Source organism: Perca fluviatilis, chromosome 18, assembly GCF_010015445.1.
Source record: "Perca fluviatilis chromosome 18, GENO_Pfluv_1.0, whole genome shotgun sequence".
Taxonomy (NCBI): Eukaryota; Metazoa; Chordata; class Actinopteri; order Perciformes; family Percidae; genus Perca; species Perca fluviatilis.
In genome coordinates, this window is record NC_053129.1 from 36069573 (window position 1) to 36093086 (window position 23514).

Consider the following 23514-nt stretch of genomic DNA (forward strand, 5'->3'; position numbering starts at 1 on the left):
TTTATTAATTCAGTATGTCTTTGTGTGTGTGTGTGTGTGTGTGTGTGTGTGTGTGTGTGTGTGTGTGTGTGTGTGTGTGTGTGTGTGTGTGCGTGCGCGCGCAATAATTAATACTATCAATTGTCTGGATACAATATAATGAAATAGCCTCCCAAAGGCCAGGGTTTCACAATGGAGCCCGGAGGTTGTGCAGTAAAAATAAAAGGAAAGAAAAAACCAAAAATATTCCAAATTATTATGGGTACTGTTATAAAAGTATTATTGGTAGGCCTAAAATGGGTATCTTTATAAAAATATAAAACTGTCAGAGTAGCCCTGCAGCCGATTCAACATGTAGCTATAATAATAATAATAATAATAAAAGCTACCCAGTGTTTCCTCTATGTTGATTTCTGCCGCCACAGTATCAGAAATAGGGCAGACACACAACAGGGTTTCCTGTTCCTATGTACATGTAGTATATGTAAGGGTTAATGCCCGACGAGGTGTCCATTGTCAGGTAGTAATGGACGACGTCCATTACTACCTGACAATGGACACCTCGAAGGGCAGTAACCCGCTTATACCATGGTCACTTGCCAAATAACATATTTTTTAAACATTAGTTCATATTTTAATTAGTTTTTCAATCGAAATCTAAAGTTTATCCAAACAATAACTCCGTTTCCCTGGTTACGCCTGAGGGTTTGACTAATACCTGGAACAATCATTCCCATCCATCAGGTTCTTATGCAATGCAAATGTTGTTCTCTCCACCAGGAATTAGGAAGAACCTTAGATACGACTTGCCTCCCTTAGCAACCGGAGATATTCATATAGTCCGCTCAGCTGATAGAACCCTTCAGTTTAGCTACGAGCCAGAAAGCTAACGCTATGCTAGCAAGATCCAAAGGCAATAACATTGTGTACAGTTGGCAATCAGTAAAAATAATCTGACAGTATGTTGAACAACAAGACAAGCTAGCTATCAGCCATGTCATTGTCCCCAAAACAATATAACGACTTTTACGAAGAATTAGATCCGCGATGTGTAACGTTGCTGTCGGCTGCAGCGGCGCAGCCTGAAGCAGCGAGCTGAGATATGAGAGATAACGTTATTCTCTGTGAAACTGAGTCAGTCCAGAGGGCCAGTAGAACTCATAGACATAATATATATATATATATATATATATATATATATATATATATATATATATATATATATTATGTCTATGGTAGAACTTACTTCTTGCAGCCTGTGTGTTTTAGCGCCATCCTGTGGTGTTCAGAGGACGAGTTGGAAATAATAAATCCACATTTCCTTATTGATTTTAATGTAGCGCATTCATTTAGAACAGTAAACAGTCAGTTTCACCGAACTCCTTTACTAGGTGTCCTACATCACTTTTTAATGGACACCCTGCAGCCAATCAGAATCGAGTATTCACCCAGACCGTGGTATAAAAAGTCATAATTCCACAACTCTACAGAGCCGTGTGCTCTACTGAACTCAAGCCAACTGTCATCCTCTCTCCCCCCTCGACTGGAACAGTGACAGGACGTCATCACTCTCCAAGTCATGGCAACCAGATAAACAACAGGGCGAGTACACCCATGGAGTACACCGAGTACACTTGTCACTCAATCTCAGGCAAAGTCACAAACAGCGACGAAAGCCGCAACTTGAAATCCACACTCACTCAGCTGGTGCGTGGCAGGCACTAGCGGCGCCAGGATTTAGATTGTAGGTGGGGCTCCAGAAAACTGGACGGGTCAATTAAAATAAGCCAAATGTATTCAGGTTCCCCTTCATTGCAGACAGCCAGACACTAATAACGTTAAGACACTACTGGCCTTGCTGGTGTGAGGGGGGCTACGGGAGGACTTTGATGGGGAGAGGGGGCTACGGGAGGACTTGATGGGGACCGGGCGGCCGAGCAGGACGGTAAATCGTCACTGGTAACCGCGTTACTTAAAATGTCCTCCTCCTGCTCCTTGGAGTGTTTCTTGCTGAATTTAGATGAAAACAAGCTGCTTTGCTTCGCTTTGCGTTTCATATTAGCTAATAGCTACACTCTGGGTCTGTCTCATTGAGCTTGCTTGAAAAGCTTGCGCACAAACATCATTCATTTCATTGGATCACTTGCTGGTGACGACGCAGCCTGGTGGCAGGCGGGTGGAAGCCGCTGATTGGCTGAGAAGCTTTCACTCAAAGCTTTCCTCAGGCTGCTTATTGGATGAACTGCTAGATGGGTCAAAATGGGCGGGCCCGAACCTAAAATGACCAATGGTAGCCGCCGGATGTGTTCCACTGTTAAAAAAAAAAGCGGTAACGTGATGGCGCGTTATCCTGGTAATTTCTCTCGCGGAGAAATACAAGGTGGGCGTAGTGAGCGTGGTGAACGGGTTGAAATGTGTGAGACTGAAGACTTAAAACTTCAGAGTATTAAGGGTTTAAAACAAAGGAGCCTGAGCCAAGTTGATCCAAGCTGTCAGACCAGTTCAGACACTCCTGCATTTTTCACTGATGACATGAACTCAGATTACAATCAAACTGCTGTTGGTTGTACTTAAGAAACACAAACCACTTTACATGTAAAACTTTCTAAAATCATTGGTCTTTAACCCAGAGAGAAATTCTACAGAATATTTAAAATAGATATTTTGAATCAGCCAATCAGCATAAAGAAACCTCTCTACTGTCCAGTTAAACAGTGACACAGCACAATGTGATCAAAGCTGATTATCAGACATTAACAGATTCCTCTGCTAGGATTCTCACCTGCTGAACTCACTTCAGGTCGATTTAGAGACTTTCCAACTTCATTTGTCGAATAAACACTGGCAGAGACAAAGCTGCTCTTTTCTTCCTCGTCCGTCCTGGTCTCTGTGTGCGTCTGATCCGAGGACGCCGGCACACCCTCACGACTTCAGTCCAAGTCACATCAAAACCTGTCCAACAGGAGGTAGATGTCAGCCTCTCAGAAGTGCTTGAGTTTTAATTTCCTTGTTCCTCCCCCTTACCTGTCTCAAGTGATTGGCTAGTTAGGCTTGAGTACTCTTAGTGCCAGGTGCCAATTGTTTTTTAAAAGATTATTTTTCACAATCACTGTTATGGTTGTGTATGATTCAGTTTCCTGTTTTATTTTGATAGTCTGTTTTTCTGTCTTGTCTGATTGTCTGCCCTGCCCTGATGTGTTCCATCTGTCCCTTGTTTCAACCTTGTTACCTAGTGTATTTAGTGTCTGTGCTGTCTTTGTCTCGTGTCGGATCATTGTTGTGTCTTCTTGTCTTGTCGGTGGATGTCTTCGTCTTAAGCCCGGGACACACGGGGCCGATTATCGGCCGTCTGACAGTCTGGTGAGGTCGGTGACTCGAGTTTGTTCGGTGTGTCCCGTGAGGTGACTAGAGTCTCTCAAAATCTGACGAAAATCTTTTAAACTGACCAGGGGCGGATCTAGAAAAATATTTATGGGGTGGCGAGAGGGGGGCAGACATTTTTGAGAGGTGGCAACATATGGCAGACGTATATATACTGAATTTTATCACAGTTTAATGAGAAATAGTATGTACCCACTACAAAAGGGCACAGGCTGCCATTTAGAAACTCATACAGACAGACTTCATCTCATGCAATCAGTGTCCTGCATTAGAGGTTTCATTTAAAACAGTTCATATTATGACCATACAATGTGATCTCACTTCATAGGAGATAGAAGTATGATAGAAGTATATTAGGAATAAGTGACTATACAATGTGATCTCACTTCATAGGAGATAGAAGTATGATAGAAGTATATTAGGAATAAGTGACTATACAATGTGATCTCACTTAATAGGAGATATAGAAGTATGATAGAAGTATATTAGGAATAAGTAACTATACAATGTGATCTCACTTAATAGGAGATATAGAAGTATGATAGAAGTATATTAGGAATAAGTGACTATACAATGTGATCTCACTTAATAGGAGATATAGAAGTATGATAGAAGTATATTAGGAATAAGTGACCATACAATGTGATCTCACTTACAGGAGATAGAAGTATGATAGAAGTAATATTAGGAATAAGTGACCATACAATGTGATCTCACTTAATAGGAGATAGAAGTATGATAGAAGTATATTAGGAATAAGTGACCATACAATGTGATCTCACTTAACAGGAGATATAGAAGTATGATAGAAGTATATTAGGAATAAGTGACCATACAATGTGATCTCACTTAATAGGAGATATAGAAGTATGATAGAAGTATATTAGGAATAAGTGACTATACAATGTGATCTCACTTAATAGGAGATATAGAAGTATGATAGAAGTATATTAGGAATAAGTGACCATACAATGTGATCTCACTTAATAGGAGATATAGAAGTATGATAGAAGTATATAAGGAATAAGTAACACATACAATGTGATCTCACTTATAGGAGATATAGAAGTATGATAGAAGTAGGGGGTATTATCACAGGACAGGCTTTAAGGTGAGACCCAGGTGATGAGAGGCAGATGTGTGAGGGGGAAGGAAACAGTTTTGACTGAGTCAGAGAGGCAGCGCTGCAGGCAGCATTAGGAACTGTCATTGATTAGTTAGAACCATCAGACTGGGTTAACACACACTAACATTTTAGGCTGGGAGAGCATTTTTAGGTTCATTTGTTTAATTTTTTTAATTTCATCTGAGCAATATATCCAAAATACATTCTACACAAAAATATAAAAAAATTCATCTCCCCATCTCATCACACTGATAACTTTCCCTAATTATTAATATTTAAGTAAACGTGAATTTTTATATTTATTTGATGTCAATGCAATGTCTCTTAAATTTTATAAAATGTCCGTCTTTGTCATTTGTTGTTCTTATTCATATGTAACTTAGTATATGTGCAGCAACAGTTTCCATATACCGTGTGGACCAGCTCGACTGAGAGGGTGGGGGCCCCCCGCCCCCCTCTCTCTCTCTCTTCCCCCCCCCTTTTCTTTTTTTTTTCTTTTTTTTCTTTTTCTTTTTCTTTATTCTCCCCTTCCTCTCTTCTCTTTCTCCTTTTTCTTTTTTTTATTCTTTTTTTTTTTTTTTTTTCCTCCCTCCCCCTTGGTGGTGCTCTCCCTCCATATCTTCTCTTCTCCCTCCTCCCTCTTGGTGATGCTCTCCTCCATATCTTCTCTTTCTCCCTCCTCCTCTTGGTGATGCTCCCTCCATATCTTCTCTTTCTCCCTCCTCCTCTTGGTGATGCTCTCCCTCCATATCTTCTCTTTCTCCCTCCTCCTCTTGGTGATGCTCTCCTTTCTCCATATCTTCTCTTTCTCCCTCCTCCTCTTGTTTTTTTTTTCTTCTCGTGATGCTCTCCTCCATATCTTCACCTCTGTGGTGTTCTCCACCTCCTCCTGTCCCTGGTCACCTTGGCCTTGTATTCTATCTCTGTCACGTTTCTGTTGCCCTTTTCTCTCCACCTCGTCTTCGTCTTCTCTCTCTCCTTCCAACTCTTCTCTCTCTCCCTTCCACCTCTGCTCTCTCTCCTTCCCACTTCTTTTCTCTCTCCTTCCACCTCATCTTCTCCATCTACCTTGCTCAGTTGTTCATTTTCTATTTCTCCTCGCCTTTCTCTTTGGTGAGAAAAACTAAATATGCTACCTTTCCTCTTCATTTCTATAAGATTAAAAGTAATTTTACAATGTTTTCCTTGCCAGACGTAGTAATTATATGTATAGCTAGTTAGAAAAATAACGTTTTAATCATCTCAAAATCAGCATCGCAACTATGCTAGCACTGTGCTTTCGTTATAATTTCATTTCTTGATAGATGTTAATCCATTTTGATCTCTTTCCTCCTGTGTCTCCTTTCCTTTGACTCCTGGCTCCCTCGCTTAGCGCCACTCAGTTTTTCAAACCAATCAGGCTGTTGTCGCTCTGGCGTCATCTCGTGCTGCATTCACTGCAGTCGGACTTTGGAGATTCGCGCTTGTAAATGGTCAAATTGACCGTAACTTTTAATTCGATGCTGCCAACTGGGGTGGCAGCAGGGGTGGCAAGGCTTTCTTTTAGGGTGGCATTTGCCACCCTATGCCACTCCGGAAGATCCGCCCCTGAAACTGACCTTTGTTGATCTGAAATGAAGACAGATTCAGCAACTGCCTATTTCCCGCTTAAAATGTTTTCAGAAACACGTTTCGGTGAACTATTTTAGTCCAATATGAGATCGGATTCTGAACGGCCGCCATGACAGTCTGCCTTTGAATTTCCGGAGAAAACAAACCCACGTGATGCGTTCGGCCAATTAGCTGCCGGTTGTCATTTCTTGGGCAACAATACAGAGTAGCGCCGCCTGCTGCTATGAAGACGTATTACGTTTCTCATGTCGGTGTCGCCTCAGTGTGTCCCGAGGCAGGTTTTTGGACCTCGGGACGCGACTGATCATTTCCACTGGCTTTTCTGCCGAGGGTCGGCCGTCTGGTTGGTGTGTAACCACTTTGAGGTTCCGTGTCTTGCTTTTGTGGTCTTGCTTTCTGGTCTGCTTGCCTTTTGGATGACGTTTGTTGTAAGTTTTCGCCTGCCAACCTCTGGACGCTTTTTGTTGTTTTTGTTAAATAAATTCTCAACTATGCATTTGGGTCCAAGCCTCGCTATTTATGTGATAATCACATTTTTGAGAGGCTTTAGATACCTTACCCCAAAGATCCCTTGCAAACCAGGGTTTTTACGGTTATCCCTTACATCCCTTAAAATGTAATAAATAGTAACAAAGCAAACAAAGGTATTTTATTTGATTAAAAATGTATTCAATCAGACATGACTGTGATCGGCTGAGTGTCTTCATGAAACAGTCCTCTGAAGGAAAACACACTGTGGGGACTTGAACCCTCAACCTTCAGTTTATAAAGCTGTGGCTCTATCATCTTTGAGGTGAGCTGAAGGAGAAGAAATAGAAAGTTTAGGTAATAGAGGTTTCAGGGACTACAACGTCTTACTGGAACACCTGGGAAAGAACAAGTAGACCAGCTGTAAAGAACACCAGAAGATGTTTCAGTGTTTAAACTTTGTTTCTCTGCAGGTTGATGTTATGTTGGTCTGCACCGGAGATGGTCAGGTGGTGAAGGATGCTGACTGCCAACATGGAGAATTTGGGTTCGAACCTCACCTCAGGTATGTCACACGAGAGTGAGTGCTGTGTTTGTGGTTTCATTTAAAAAGTAATTACAACTTTCAAACCTTTCTTTTAAAAACATTTGTTGCAATTTCGCGTCAATTTCAACTTGCGAATTTGTGATTTTCCAGCGTTGAGGAGGGAACAGGGAACAGGTCAGTCCGTATGAACCCAGTGGGTAAGATGGGCAAATATTTTAAGTTTAAACAACAACTTTGAATGTATAAAATAAAATTACAGGTAACCACTTTCATTTATATCTTAAATAATAATAAGATACATAACATAACTGAAGTTTTTCAATTAGGATGCAAATCTGAGTTTAATTAATGGATAAATAAATGCTGGAGTTTTGTAAAACATACTCAGTCACTGGGAACTGAACCCAGACCAGCTGGGTATAAACCAGGAGTCTTGACCACAAGACCATCTGGGACATCAGGACATAGGAATCATCCAAACATGATATGCACACAGACCTGGATCAATACTATAAATATAACAATACTATTATATATTATAGATAATTCTGCACACAGTATCAGAAATAGGGCAGACACACAACAGGGTTTCCTTTTCCTATGTACATGTAGTATATCAATTCATAATTCCACGACTCTACAGATACTGAACTCAAGCCAACTGTCATCCTCTCTCTCTGAACTCGACTGGAACAGTGACAGGACGTCATCACTCTCCAAGTCATGGCAACCAGATAAACAACAGGGCGAGTACACCCATGGAGTACACCGAGTACACTTGTCACTCAATCTCAGGCAAAGTCACAAACAGCGACGAAAGCCGCAACTTGAAATCCACACTCACTCAGCTGGTGCGTGGCAGGCACTAGCGGCGCCAGGATTTAGATTGTAGGTGGGCCTCCAGAAAACTGGACGGGTCAATTAAAATAAGCCAAATGTATTCAGGTTCCCCCTTCATTCAGACAGCCAGACCCTAATAACGTTAAGACACTACTGGCCTTGCTGGTGTGAGGGGGGCTACGGGAGGACTTGATGGGGGGAGGGGGCGGCGGGAGGACTTGATGGGGAGAGAGGGGGCCGCGGAGGACTTGATGGGGGGAGAGGGGCGACGGGAGGACTTGATGGGGACCGGGCGGCCGAGCAGGACGGTAAATCGTCACTGGTAACGCGTTACTTAAAATGTCCTCCTCCTGCTCCTTGGAGTGTTTCTTGCTGAATTTAGATGAAAACAAGCTGCTTTGCTTCGCTTTGCGTTTCATATTAGCTAATAGCTACACTCTGGGTCTGTCTCATTGAGCTTGTTGGAAAGCTTGCGCACAAACGTCATTCATTTCATTGGATCACTTGCTGGTGACAACGCAGCCTGTGGGCAGGCGGGTAGAAGCCGCTGATTGGCTGAAGCTTTCACTCAAAGCTTTCCTCAGGCTGCTTATTGGATGGGTCAAAATGGCGGCCCCGAACCTAAAATGACCAATGGTAAGCGCCGCGGATGGTGGCAGGGCGTTCTGAACTCTTTGGGGAACTCACTGATTCCTCTACCTGTTCCACTGTTAAAACAGCGTGGTGGGCGTTATCCTGGTAATTTCTGCGTGAAATACAAGGTGTGGCGTGTGAGCGTGTGAGAACGGGTTGAAATCGTGTGTCTCACGCTCCAATGCGTGAGACTTGAGAGCCCTGAATCATTAGTGTTTGAAGATGGCTGTATTCGGAGCACTGAACACTTCATCCATGCACATAACTTCAGAGTATTAAGGGTTTTAAAACAAAGGAACCTGGGCCAAGTTGATCCAAGCTGTCAGACCAGTTCAGACACTCCTGCATTTTTCACTGATGACATGAACTCCGATTACAATCAAACTGCTGTTGGTTGTACTTAAGAAACACAAACCACTTTACATGTAAAACTTTCTAAAATCATTGGTCTTTAACCCAGAGAGAAATTCTACAGAACATTTAAAATAGATATTTTGAATCAGCCAGTCAGCATAAAGAAACCTTTCTACTGTCCAGTTAAACAGAGACACAGCACAATGGCCCTCATTTATGAAACGTCGGTACAACCTAAAACAGGCGTACGACAGGCGTCGCCGATTCCTCCTAAAGCTCGGCATTTATCAATTTGGACGTGCAGCTAGGCTGCGATCAAATCTCACGTCTGGTCTGAACTTCGTAACGCAAGTTTTCGAGTCAGTGCAGAGTTCTTGGTGCAGCATATAATCAGTTTAACAGGAGAAGGAGAAGTCATCAGCTGATCACTTATCAGCAATGGCAGATCTGGCTCTTTTAGAAGACCTCTATCGCCCGGTCTGCAACATTGTTTTAGCCTGGGGGTTCTGCACAACATCGCAGGAAAACCCGGTGCCATAAATGAGCTAGCGATGGAGCCAGATGACCCGATGCCCTGAGAGAAGTGTCCAGCACAGCCCCAACTGGGGGCTATACGAAGGAGACAGGATATTATTCTTCGCTTTTAAAAGGTAGCCTATAGTGTTATGTTTGGCAATGATATTCAATACAGGAAACACGATGCAACAAAACTTTTTATTTATTCTTCAGGTTTTTGTTTCTCTTTTAAGTGAACAATTTATTTCTGCCATTGACCAAGTTATTTTGGCTTGTTTTCCCAGCCCTGTGCTGTCAGGAGACAGGGTCCAGCATGGGGGCGGAGGACACGCGCTCTCCCTCAGCTGTTGCCTCGTTCCGACTCACGACACGAGAAAAATAAAAGACACTGCATAAACTCCGCTACCGTGTGTTTATTTAATTATAGGTACACCTACATGTAGGCCTAATAGATTGCAATAGAAGCATGTATATTAGGACTATAGAAAAATGTGTCAAGGATGTATAAATTAAATAGGCTAAACTTCAGCTGGAGTCCGATTTAGCCTATACTACGGCAACACTGTTGATCAGTGATCTCTTTTCATCCCGCATTCTTTCTACAGCCTTTAATATCAGTTTTCAGGCTGACAAATCTGAAAAATACGTTAGTGCGCAAATGAACCGGAGATATCAGGGTTTCAATCTCCACCTCTGAAAAGTGCCGCTTCTCAGCCGGAATACGTCTCACCATGTCGTAAATTTTAGGGGCGAGGCCTCAAAACCCAGAATATATTGGGGCGTGTTATTCTAATGACGATCGTTTCCAGCCACCGCATTTATCAATGTACGACCGTTCTTACGCTCGGATTGGTGTGATACGAACTTTTCATGAATCCCACGTGAAGCCTGTCGTAAGATGATTTCTGCGCTCATATCTGCGCTGGTTTCTACGTTAGGTTGATAAATGAGGCCCAATGTGATCAAAGCTGATTATCAGACATTAAGAGATTCCTCTGCTAGGATTCTCACCTGCTGAACTCACTTCAGGTCGATTTAGATACTTTCCAACTTCATTTGTCGAATAAACACTGGCAGAGACAAAGCTGCTCTTTTCTTCCTCGTCCGTCCTGGGTCTCTGTGTGCGTCTGATCCGAGGGCGCCGGCGCACCCTCACGACTTCAGTCCAAGTCACATCAAAACCTGTCCAACAGGAGGTAGACATCAGCCTCTCAGAAGTGCTTGAGTTTTAATTTCCTTGTTCCTCCCCTTACCTGTCTCAAGTGATTGGCTAGTTAGGCTTGAGTACTCTTAGTGCCAGGTGCCAATTGTTTTTAAAAGATTATTTTTCACAATCACTGTTATGGTTGTGTATGATTCAGTTTCCTGTTTTATTTTGATAGTCTTTTTTTCTGTCTTGTCTGATTGTCTGCCCCGCCTGATGTGTTCCATCTGTCCCTTGTTTCAACCTTGTTACCTAGTGTATTTAGTGTCTGTGCTGTCTTTGCTCGTGTCGGATCATTGTGTGTGTCTTCTTGTCTTGTCGGTGGATGTCTTCGTCTTAAACCCGGGACACGGGGCCGATTCAGCAACTGCCTATTTCTCGCTTAAAATGTTTTCAGAAACACTATCGGTGAACTATTTTAGTCCAATATGAGATCGTTCTGAACGGGCCGCCATGACAGTCTGGCTTTGGATTTCGGAGAAAACAAACCCACGTGACGCGTTCGTCCAATCAGCTGCCGGTTGTCATTTCTTGGGCAACAATACAGAGTAGCGCCGCCTGCTGCTATGAAGACGTATTGATTCTTCATGTCGGTGTCGCCTCAGTGTGTCCCGAGGCAGTTTTTGGACCTCGGACGCGACTGATCATTTCCACTGGCTTTTCTGCCGAGGGTCGGCTGTCTGGTTGTGTGTAACCACTTTGAGGTTCCGTGTCTTGCTTTTGTGGTCTTGCTTTCTGGTCTGCTTGCCTTTTGGATTACGTTTGTTGTAAGTTTTCGCCTGCCAACCTCTGGACGCTTTTTGTTGTTTTTGTTAAATAAATTCTCAACTATGCATTTGGGTCCAAGCCTGCGCTATTTATGTGATAATCACATTTTTGAGAGGCTTTAGATACTTTACCCCAAAGATCCCTTTGCAAACCAGGGTTTTTAACGGTTATCCCTTACATCCCTTAAAATGTAATAAATAGTAACAAAGCAAACAAAGGTATTTTATTTGATAAAAATGTATACAATCAGACATCACTGTGATCGGCTGGAGTGTCTTCATGAAACAGTCCTCTGAAGGAAAACACACTGTGGGGACTTGAACCCTCAACCTTCAGTTTATAAAGCTGTGGCTCTATCATCTTTGAGGTGAGCTGAAGGAGAAGAAATAGAAAGTTTAGGTAATAGAGGTTTCCAGGGACTACAACGTCTTACTGGAACACCTGGGAAAGAACAAGTAGACCAGCTGTAAAGAACACCAGAAGATGTTTCAGTGTTTAAACTTTGTTTCTCTGCAGGTTGATGTTATGTTGGTCTTCACCGGAGATGGTCAGGTGGTGAAGGATGCTGACTGCCAACATGGAGAATGTGGGTTCAAACCTCACCTCAGGTATGTCACACGAGAGTGAGTGCTGTGTTTGTGGTTTCATTTAAAAAGTAACTACAACTTTCAAACCTTTCTTTTAAAAACATTTGTTGCAATTTCGCGTCAATTTCAACTAGCGAATTTGTGATTTTCCAGCGTTGAGGAGGGAACAGAGAACAGGTCAGTCCGTATGAACCCAGTGGGTAAGATGGGCAAATATTTTAAGTTTAAACAACAACTTTGAATGTATAAAATAAAATTACAGGTAACCACTTTCATTTATATCTTAAATAATAATAAGATACATAACATAACTGAAGTTTTTCAATTAGGATGCAAATCTGAGTTTAATTAATGGATAAATAAATGCTGGAGTTTTGTAAAACATACTCAGTCACTGGGAACTGAACCCAGATCAGCTGGGTATAAACCAGGAGTCTTGACCACAAGACCATCTGGGACATCAGGACATAGGAATCATCCAAACATGATATGCACACAGACCTGGATCAATACTATAAATATAACAATACTATTATATATTATAGATAATTCTGCAAAATTAGGACTTTTACTTTGGGTGATATAAGTTTATTTTGATGCTGATACTTTTATACTTTTATGTAAGATTTGAATGCAGGACTTCTACTTGCGAGATGCCTCCTCTGAGTCAATTAGTCGACTAAGATTCACTTTAATTAACAATGGATTAAATCAGAAATGACTGATCAGCTCTGAGTGTCTTTATGGAACAGTCCTCTGATTGTCAGCAGAAAGAAAACATACACTGTGGGGATTTGAACCCTCAACCTTCAGTATATAGAGCTGCATCTCTATGAGCTGAGATATCCTCTGTTGTAAACTGGAGGAAGAAATAGAAGAGGTTTCAGTGTGTTTAAAGACCTGTTGAACATCCAATAATAACCATTAAAACATCTTAAAGGAACACTGGAACCTGGTAAAGAACGAGTAGATCAGCTGTAGAGAACACCAGAACATCTTTCAGTGTTTAAACTTTGTTTCTCTGCAGGTTGATGAAGAGGAACTTGCTGCAACTCTTTCTCCTGGCGCTCTCTCGGGAGGTGTTCCAGGGACGTCCAGCTGGGAGGAGGTCTCGGGAAGACCCAGGACTAGGTGGAGGGATTATATCTCTACCCTGGCCTGGGAACACCTCAGGATCCCCCAGTCAGAGCTGGTTATTGTGGCTCGGGGAAAGGAAGTTTGGGGTCACCTGCTGGAGCTGCTGCTCCACCACCGACCCGGATAAACAGACGAAGATGGATGGAGTCCATTTTCTACACTATGGTATTAATACTTCTTCCACCTCGGTTGAAATGACAACAGGAAATCATAACAGAGTTCATGTCTGTTGGAAACAAACCGTGAAATGTGATTTATGCAGAAGCCCAGCACGGCCATCTTTGTTACTGTGAAGTTAGCAGAAGGATACACGTGACGACTCGTCCAGTTTTCAAACATATTTATAGAAAACACTCATATATGGAAAGAAGATTAATTAGATTATATTCACAATAGGAATAAGTATAAACATGTTCAAATGTTATAAATATAAAAGAAATAATTTTGGTTACCTCGGCAACAACTCGGTCCCGCATAACCTGTGCGCGCGGCGCTGGTTAACAACTAGTTCAATCAACTCAGGGTTTCCCAATCCAGCAACTTCACATAAAAGATCATCACAGACCAATCACAACCATCTACCAGAGACGCATATTTTACATAAGAAGAGCAAACTATAATTCCACATGAATATGAAGAACGTAGACATGATTTTACAGGCAAAACACAATACAGTCGCTCGCCGCCGAAAAGCCGATGCTGTAGATGTGTAGATTATTACTATTATCAATATCACTTCCCCATCAGTCAGGACCAAGATCAGACCATAATCACACTGGTGCTTTCCATAAACTGTCGTTGCTTTAGCCTAATATTTCAGTTGTAACTCCGAAGGCACCTGTGAGCAAATAAAATATAGAAAACATAATTCAAACCGATGTGTGGCATTGGAACACACGGCTCAACAAGCTGACAAATAGCCTGGAAGTAATTCACTCTGCTGAAAATTTTTTTTTTTTTCTCTCTCTTTCTCTCTCTCTCTCTCTCTCTCTCTTCTCTCTCCCTCTCTCAGTGTCTCTCTCTCACCCTCACTGTCTCTTCTCTCTCTCTCTCTTCACTGTCTCTCTCTTCTGTCTCTCTCTCTCTCTCTCTCTCTTCTCTCTCTCCTCTCTCTCTCTCTCTCTCTCTCTCTCTCTCTCTCAAAAAATAATTTCACCACTTCTAACTTCATTATATTTGCTTTATGGGCATGACAAAAATACATCTGTGTTGCCAAAGCATAAGAACAAACATACATATAAATGACAGGGAGTAAACACATCTGATGTAATAATAATAATACAAGTAAACATATTATAATTATGATATAAATGCAGATACTAAACAACTTCTGTGCAGTTCCCCCAGAGGGTACATTGAAACAATATATATATATAAAAGAATACAAATAACTAAAATAATAAATTAGAAAATAAATGATAATCTATACAATTCTCTATTTATTGTTCCTTGTATTGTGGCAGGAGAGGAGACATTTTAGCTGCTAGCCATGCCGGTTTTTATCTTCCTCTAATAAAAAGGAAGCTTTTTGTCCTTCAGTGTAGGTACTGAAGCCTGGTATATGTTTTTCAAATTTTTGGAAATATTTGGTTCTTAAGCCTTCATATTTGGGACATGTACATAGGAAATGTAATTCTGTTTGGATATCCTGGTGGCAGTGTGTACAGACTCGCTCCTCCTCTTGGTTCCTCTTCTTGCTCTCTCTCTCTCACTGTCTCTCTTTTCTCTCTCTCTTGCTTCTCTCTCTCTCTCTCACTGTCTCTCTCTTGTCTCTCTCTCGCTCTCTCTTGCTCTCTCTCTCACTGTCTCTACCTTGCTCTCTCTCGCTCTCTCTCTCTGCAACTGTCTCTCTTGCTCTCTCTCTCTCCTCCCTCTCCCCTCTCTCTCGCTCTCGCTTTCTCTCTCTCGCTCTCTCTTCTCCCACTGTCTCTCTTGCTCTCTCTCTCCCTCCCTTCTCTCTCCTCTCTCTCTTTCTCTTCTTCTCTCTCTCTTCCGTTTTTCTCTCTCTGGCTGTCCTCTCTCTCTTGCTCTCTCTCTCACTGTCTCTCTCTTGCTCTCTCTCTCTCTTGCTCTCTTTCTCTTTTTTTCTCTCTCGCTCTCTCTCTCTCTCTCTCTTCCACCGAGCTTCACCTGATATTCTAAGAACGGTGACCGTGTTATGAATCGAGTATTGATTGGTCAGTAGGCGAGTGCTCTTACACCGGTTGGTCTCTAATCTCCAACATACCATAATGCTTCTGACCAGGTTAGGTGTTCAGCATAAGTTACCACGGTGATTTAACCCGGTAACAACTAATCCACCGCGGTGGATACAGGGTATCCCTGGGTTGAACCTGAAGTTACCTTGTTAACACCAAATCCTGCTTCGTAGTCCAGGGGTCCGTTTCAGGAAGGAGGTTTAACAAACTCTGAGTCTAACCCTGATGTCCGAGTTGATTTATCCTGAGATGGAAACTCTGAGTTTTCGGTTCCAGAACAGCTGATATGAGTTGGTTCAATTAACCTCGGAGTATGTTCACTCAGGGTTACGCGCGTGCACAAAAGGCAGTATGAATGGAGCCATGATTCTACGATTCACCATGGTAACAACCACTAACAAACGGGTCGGCGGAAATATTCATGCGCCAAACAGCGAGTGTCTTGCTTTTTTAACATTAACGTTGAAAGTGCATTTCGTTAAAAAGCAAGACAGCGGTTGCTGCTGCAAAAGAGAGAGAATTGGTGTGGGAGACAATTGCTGCTCGAGTCAATGCGCACGCATTAACAGTGTATTAATTTCATATTTAATCACAGTTAACTTATAGCCTAATATTACTGGTAAAACTGGAATTGTATTACACCTATAATTTCATTTAGGTGCAATCCCCGGGGCAAAAAGTAAACTAGCCTATAATAATCCCATTCTGAGGCTGCAGCACCATGATCATTAACAGAACTATAAGTATAATCATTTATTTCTTTTAATGGCTCTCACTGGTTTGTGTCAACACGTTTAAAAAACGTTTCAGAGCGAGTCACACTTTTCTGACGGCCTACAGTGGCTTTACTATTACGGTATGATCGGCTGCTGTTATAAAGAAAACTGCCGTTTGCAAAAACGTAATGGCCACCAAAGAATCTGCTGGGATGTTAAAGCCTGTCCACGATGGCTGATGTTAGTGATATGAGGACGGATAAGGTATCTACATATCTAATGGACTGTGATTAAAAATTACCTCTCAAATCGGTTATGTGGAAATGAAAATACATCTATAGTCGGGACTCAATTACCGACGTAAACTCTGTGAATTAATACAACTTTTTCATCAACGGGATCGTCGACATGGACGTGACATGTTTGAGAAAAAAACCTTTATAGTCTGCCTAACATAGCCTAAACCAACACTTTTTTTTTTTATTCATGCAAATAACAAAGTGCATTAAAATGCGCCCTGATAAAGACTGAATGAATGAATGAGGAAATGAGTTTCCCCTCCCTCTCAGAGGGAGGAGAAATGAGAAAATCGTTTTTTTCTCGTTTTCTCCTCATTCTCCTCCCTCTCAGTGGGAGGAGACTGAGAGAAACTCGAGGTTTTCTTGAAGAAAACCTGCTCCTGACCAGGGGCCTGTACCATGATGGTAGTTGAACAAACTCAGGGTTGCAGGATTGGTTTAGAGTTGACAAAACCAAACCGATGCAATCAGGCTTTATTGGTACCATGACGCAGCTTATCAACTTTCTCTGTTAACTCAGGCTTTGATCCTTAAACTCTGATTACTCCCCGCGCGCGTGCACATAAAAGAGTGACGTCGGCACCGAACAACCAATCACGTTCAATATGGATAGAGCGAGAGCAATATATTTTTCTGCGAAGGAGCAAGAAATTATTTTAGAATATAAAAATGTTTTTCAAGCACGCAGTAATACCGTCTCTGCTGCCAAAGCAAGAGAACAATCTTGGAGGAAGATTGCTGATTTCATGTTTAATGTGAAATTATGTATATAGCTAAAATGTATATAAAAATGTATATAAATATAAAATATGAAAAAATGTGTTATATTATATATATATATATATATATATATATATATATATATATATATATGTATGTTTGTAAAATGTGAATGTATTAGCTTTGACATCCTAAGAAAGATTAATATTAATTGATTTTTAGATGCAACCCCAACTCCAAACGTTCTTGGCAGCAGATCAAGACAAAATATAAAAATATAATTCAAAGTGGTGAGTATTTATCACAACCTTTTATTATTTTTGTGAATATTTTATCACAAACACTTCTTTGCAGCAAAAGGTGAAGCCATTGCAATGATTGCAACAGAGAACAGCAGCTGGGAATTAATTACGTCACCTATATGTTTCTTTGCTCACCGCTGATTGGTCAAACTTCAGACTGAGATCTCAAATCCAGAACATAACCTGCCCCGGAGCAGGTTAGCCGTGCAGCGTAAGATACCATGGCAACGAACACCGATTAAAGCCGAGCTACTTTCATAGTACCTAAAACCCAGGGTTGATGGAAACTAAACTCAAACATAGCTGGCTAGCCACCTAAACCAGCTTCATGGTATAGGCCCCAGGTTAGGTTCACGGACTCAGTTACCATAGTAACTGACTCCGAGGTTAAGTTACCTCTCTTTCTGGAACGGAAAACCCAGAGTTTCCCTCATCTCAGGGTTAACCAACTCAGAGTTTTCACTAAACCTGCTTTCTGGACGGGCCTCAGGCCTCTGGTCTCTTCTTTGTTTTGGTCTAGTATTGTTTGTACACAACAAGTTCAGCCCTGAGGAGATCATTTCATCATTTCTAAGAAGAACATTTATGTCATATGGTTAGTTTACAGTGTGGACTCTGAAGTCCAGCAGAAAGCTTCTTCACCGCTGAATCCTTCAGCTTGTTTTCACTCAGGTCCAGGTCTCTCAGACTAGAGGACTCAGAGCTGAGAACTGAGGACAGATCTTCACAGCTTCTCTCTGACAGCTTACAGAAACTCAGCCTGTGAATGAATGTACACAATTAACAATCAATCTTTTACTTTACTTCTGCCTAATGAATATATTATATGTGTTTTTCTAAAAATATTTGTGTTGATCAGTCTGCCTTAAAGGGTAATTTCTGGGTTTTTCAACCTGCACCCCATTTGTGTTTTGGGTGTGTGTAAGTGACTGATTGGAACAACAATCTTGGAAATTGGTCCAGTATTAATTGAGAATGCTGGAAATTCAACAAAAACTTCATTTATTTATTTACTTTTTCCATTTATTTTTATTTATTTATTCATCTTTTTGCCCTTGCAGTTACCACTTTACTCATACACACTATCCACACTTATGCATAACATGTTTCTCCAGCTCCTTTCAACACCCTGACCTTGACCACCCAATATGAATCCCAGATCATTCTACCCAATCACTAATACGTCCTTGTGTTTGTCAACTGTCCTGTCCAGTCCCGTCTTGTCAGTTCTTTTATCGTCCTGTCTCACTTCCCTCTGTTGTCTGTCCATCACCTTGTCTCCTTTTATGTGTTATGTGTTACACTCTGTATGTTGTGCTTTAATCCCCCTTCTATGGATCTAGTGTGTCACAGCAATAGTTTATGCACTGAATGTAATTCTAAATCTGAATGTAACATACTGTGTATATAAAAATATATTGCTTTATTCAAAATAAAGTTGTCCTCCCCAAAAAGGGGTGGTGCTGGGGAAAAAAATAAATGAGAACAGTTTAACCAGCAGCTCGTGACCTGAGCTGCAATGTAATCCTACAGGGGAAATGTGCATTGTCATTGTTGTCCACTAAAAGTTCTGTTTTGGGTTCTGACAGACTCAGATTATTATTCTAAGTGTCTGACAACATTGTGAAAAATATCACTACAGAGAAAAGTATTTTGAAAACCTCTTTAAGACCTTTTTGTTAAACCAGAAACCGCTCTGCTCTGTCTCCGCTAGCACTAAACCCACCAGACTCCACAATGTTTTAATGTTAAAAAATGGATCATAATCTTTAACAAAAAGGTCTATCTCTGTAGGGATCCTTTCCATAATGTTGTCAGACACTTAGAATAATAATCTGAGTCTGTACACAGCAAAACAAGACCTTTTGTGGACGTAAATTGAAGGTGCACAACTGCTGAATAACTTAAATTGCAGCTTGTTTCGCTGACTGGCGACTGCAGCGATCTTGTTTAATCAATGTCTAAGATTGTTGTTCTCATCAGTCACTTAGACACAAAAACATTGGAAAATAGAGTCCAGGTCGAAAAACACCCAAAGTTACCCTTTAACAGAGATGAAAATATTAGAAACCACTGGTCTTAAAAGTTAATCTGATTTTACACAAAAGTCTGATAAATTAATTAAAATATAAATTAATAAAAGAGATTTTTCATTTTCAATTTCATAAAACTACAAAACTACTGTAACACTTTACAATCATCTTAACACTGACCTGAGAGTTTCCAGTTTACAGTGTGGACTCTGAAGTCCAGCAGAGAGATTCTTCACTCCTGAGTCCTTCAGGTAGTTGTTACTCAGGTCCAGGTCTCTCAGACTAGAGGACTCAGAGCTGAGAACTGAGGACAGATCTTCACAGCTTCTCTCTGAGAGCTTACAGCCCTTCAGCCTGTAAATAAATGTACATAATTAACAACATTGTTCTTAATGTTAAATGTGTCTGAGAGCCAGGTTTTAAGTTATGTAATCTTTTTATTTTCTCTGCCTAATGAATATATTATTTGTGTTTGTCTAAGAATATTTGTGTTGATCAGTCTACCTTAAAAGGGTAATTTGGGTTTTTTCAACCTGGACCCCATTTGTGTTTTTGTGTGTAAGTGACTGATTGGAACAACAATCTTGAAATTGGTCCAGTATTAAATGAGAACTCGATTCATAAAGGCGTTACCCTTCTTAGAAGATCAGGCGAAGCTTGGTGCGTGGAGTCAGAAAGAGAGAAGAGACAGAGGGCCTGATTTACTAACACTGGCGCATTTGCGCTTCGTCTGTTTATACGAGTTCGGTAATAGCGCCGCTATGCTTCCACATTTTGCGTAGTATTTATCAACCCCGGCACCCATCAGGCAATCAGCGTCTTTCTCCGTCCACTATACCGTAAAATTGCGCTGTGGCAAAGCGTTACTGGTGCTATGATACGGCTGAGTGCGGACTGTGATATTCCCACTGCTGATGCTATGACTGTTTGAAATGATCCTGATGCCGATATATTTCTAATGTAGCGAGGAGTTTAACAACTGCTGGAATGGGATGTGAACGCTGAGTGGGAGACTCAATGTCATCTTTGATTTCTTCCAGTAACTCTAATATTGCATGGCTGCTTGATCTCTAACGCTAAATGATGTTGTGTTCACTGACAAAGTGTGATTCTTATGTTAACAATATTTTCACCTTCGCCTATGTCTACGTCTTGCTCAAATTACTGTTGCCATTTCACCAGCGGCATAAAGGTCTACGGGAAACTCGATTGCGGCTGGTTCAGACCTGCTTTAAAGAGGCGGAGAATTTCCCCCCAAGAATAGAGGCCGTCTTACTGACAGTCTTTGTAAATACCACGGAATATATAATTAGAGCGCACTTTTCGCTTATCCTCCACCTTTTTGGGTGGAACTCCCACTTTCCCCACGACCCTCCCAACGACGCATATTGAAAGCGCAACTTGTGTTCCGGCTTCATGTGGCAGGCAATCTGTGATTTTACCCAAGTGCGCCCTGTTTGTAAATAGCCCGCGTGGTTAATGTCGGTCTGCGACCAATTGGCGCCTGAAAACAGACGCACGGCGCGATAAATCTAGCCGAGAGAGAGAGAGAGGGAGAGACAGAGAGACAGAGAGGGAGGGAGGGAGAGACACAGAGAGACACAGAGAGACAGAGAGAGAGGGAGAGGGAGGGAGAGACAGAGAGAGACAGAGAGAGAGAGAGAAAAAAAAGATAGAAAGAGACAGAGAGAGAATAACTTAAATTGTAGCATGTTTCGCTGACTGCTGACTGCAGCAATCCTGCTTAATACTGGACCAATTTCAAAGATTGTTGTTCCATCAGTCACTTAGACATAAAAACATTGTTAAATAGAGTCCAGGTTGAAAAACACCCAAAGTTACCCTTTAACAGAGATGAAAATATTAGAAACCACTGGTCTTAAAAGTTAATCTGATTTTACAAAAAGTCAGATAAATTAAAGGTATTGTGTAGGATTTTCTTTTCCGGGTGGATCATCAAAATAATTGGTCCTCCTAGTTGTCAATCAGCCTGGTGATATGTATTACGTAAGGCCGTCGATACGTGCACTTCCCTAGGTAGTTTTCGCTTTCTGCGCGCGCAAGGCACTTTCAGGTGTATATGTGTGGTGAGCTACGGTTTCAGCCGTTCATGGAAGCTTCGCCCGTTCTCACCGTGTTTCCAGCCCTGGCACAAGTCACGCACCGCGCACACACACGGTAAACATCTCAATTTGTGAAAAAGTGCAAATCTTCTTTTGGAAAGTAGGCTTGTATGAGCCATTCCGAACGCAACTTGTAAACAGTGCACTCTCGTGCACACGTTTAATAGGCATTCCCTCTCGGGAGCAGGCAGTGTTGCGCATGTGCATTTTTTTCAAAAAGTACAGAGGGCGGTTCTTTTCTAAAATTCGGGAAAATCCTCCACAATACCTTTAATTAAAAGATAAATTAATAAAAGAGATTTTTCATTTTCAATTTAATAAAACTAAAAAACACTGTAACACACATCTTAATACTGACCCTAGAGTTTCCAGTTTACAGTGTGGACTCTGAAGTCCAGCAGAAAGCTTCTTCACTCCTGAATCCTTCAGGTTGATGTTGTTACTCAGGTCCAGGTCTCTCAGACCAGAGGACACAGAGCTGAGAACTGAGGACGGATCTTTACAGCTTCTCTCTGACATCTTACAGCGTCTCAGCCTGTGAATAAATGTACACAATTAACAACATTGTTCTGAATGTTAAATGTCTCTGAGAGCCAGGTTTTTAGTTATGCAATATTTTTACTTTCTATGCCTAATGAATAGCTCATTTGTGTTTGTCTAAGAATATTTGTGTTGATCAGTCTGCCTTAAAGGATAATTTTGGGTTTTTCAACCTGGACCCCATTTGTGTTTTTGTGTGTAAGTTACTGATTGGAACAACAATCTTGGAAATTGGTCCAGTATTAAATGAGAACTTGATTCATAACGGCGGAAAAAGAGAGAGATAGAAAAGAGAGAGATATAGAAAAGAGAGAGACAAGAGAGAGACAGAGAAAAAGAGAGATAGAGAAAGAGAAGAGAGATCATCAATGTTTTTATCAATGTTTTTATTCCAGACTCAATGTCCATTCAAAAGACACAGACATGACATACAACATACCTTAAAACATATACAAAGAAATAAAAGCCAGAAGAAACAACAATACTACATTTCTATAAAAGACACATATACCAGTTTTCCATAGTGATGATTGGTATCGTGTATGATAGAGAGGAGAGAAGAGACAGAGAGAAATTTTGATTTTTAAAGGAACTTTATTTCATCAATGTTCCCTCCTGTTAATCACAAAATTATCTCTTTTCAACAGGCCAATAAATCATACGTACAGACATAAACACTCAAATACATGACATCACGTCCTGAGAAAAAAGTAGTTGGTCTCCTTCAACAGAGCTCAACACATCATCATGGACCCAGATCACATCCTTCATCTCTTTATAATAATTACAGTCAATCGTGATTCTGACTTTCACCATCCGAGTAAACAGTGGATTTACATTAATATCATCAGAGTCATCCACCTTCCTCTTCCTGCTCACATACACCGCCATCTTTGATTGGCCCAAGATGAAATTCAACAACTGACATTTATATTTAGTAGGGCTGGACCCAAATATTTGAATATTCGTTCGTTGGGTTGGTAATCGATTTGAAAATTTGACATTCGAATATTCGTTTAAAATTTTTTTATTTTGGTTTATTTATTTTTCTGCATTTATCTCTCGTTCACATTCCAGTCCAGTTGGTGGCGGTAATGCACATTTAAGTTGGTTTGCCAACCACCAATAAACTACAAAGAAGAAGAAGAAGATCCTGTCGGTACCTTATATAGTAGGCTCGTTCGAGATGAACTGCGCCTCCGCCTGTAAAGTAGAGCGAGAGAGCGAAGCGCGGCGGGTGGGGACAAAAGTCCGCTCTCAAGTCGGACAGTTTTCCAGCTGACTCCAGCAGCCTTCAGGCTGAACAGGAAGTGACACAAACACTGTGGTCCGGTCGGGTCCGATTCCGATTTAATAAAATGTTATCAGACCCATATATCAGCTCCTACACAGTCTCCAGTTGGTTTTATTATGACAGAGTAGCTGTCAAAAT

At 41.3% G+C, this 23514-nt stretch overlaps 1 pseudogene; it reads right to left on the minus strand.

Moving 5' to 3' along the window:
- The window catches only part of LOC120546464, a 275615-nt pseudogene that overhangs the window by 190201 nt on the left and 61900 nt on the right, over positions 1–23514 (minus strand).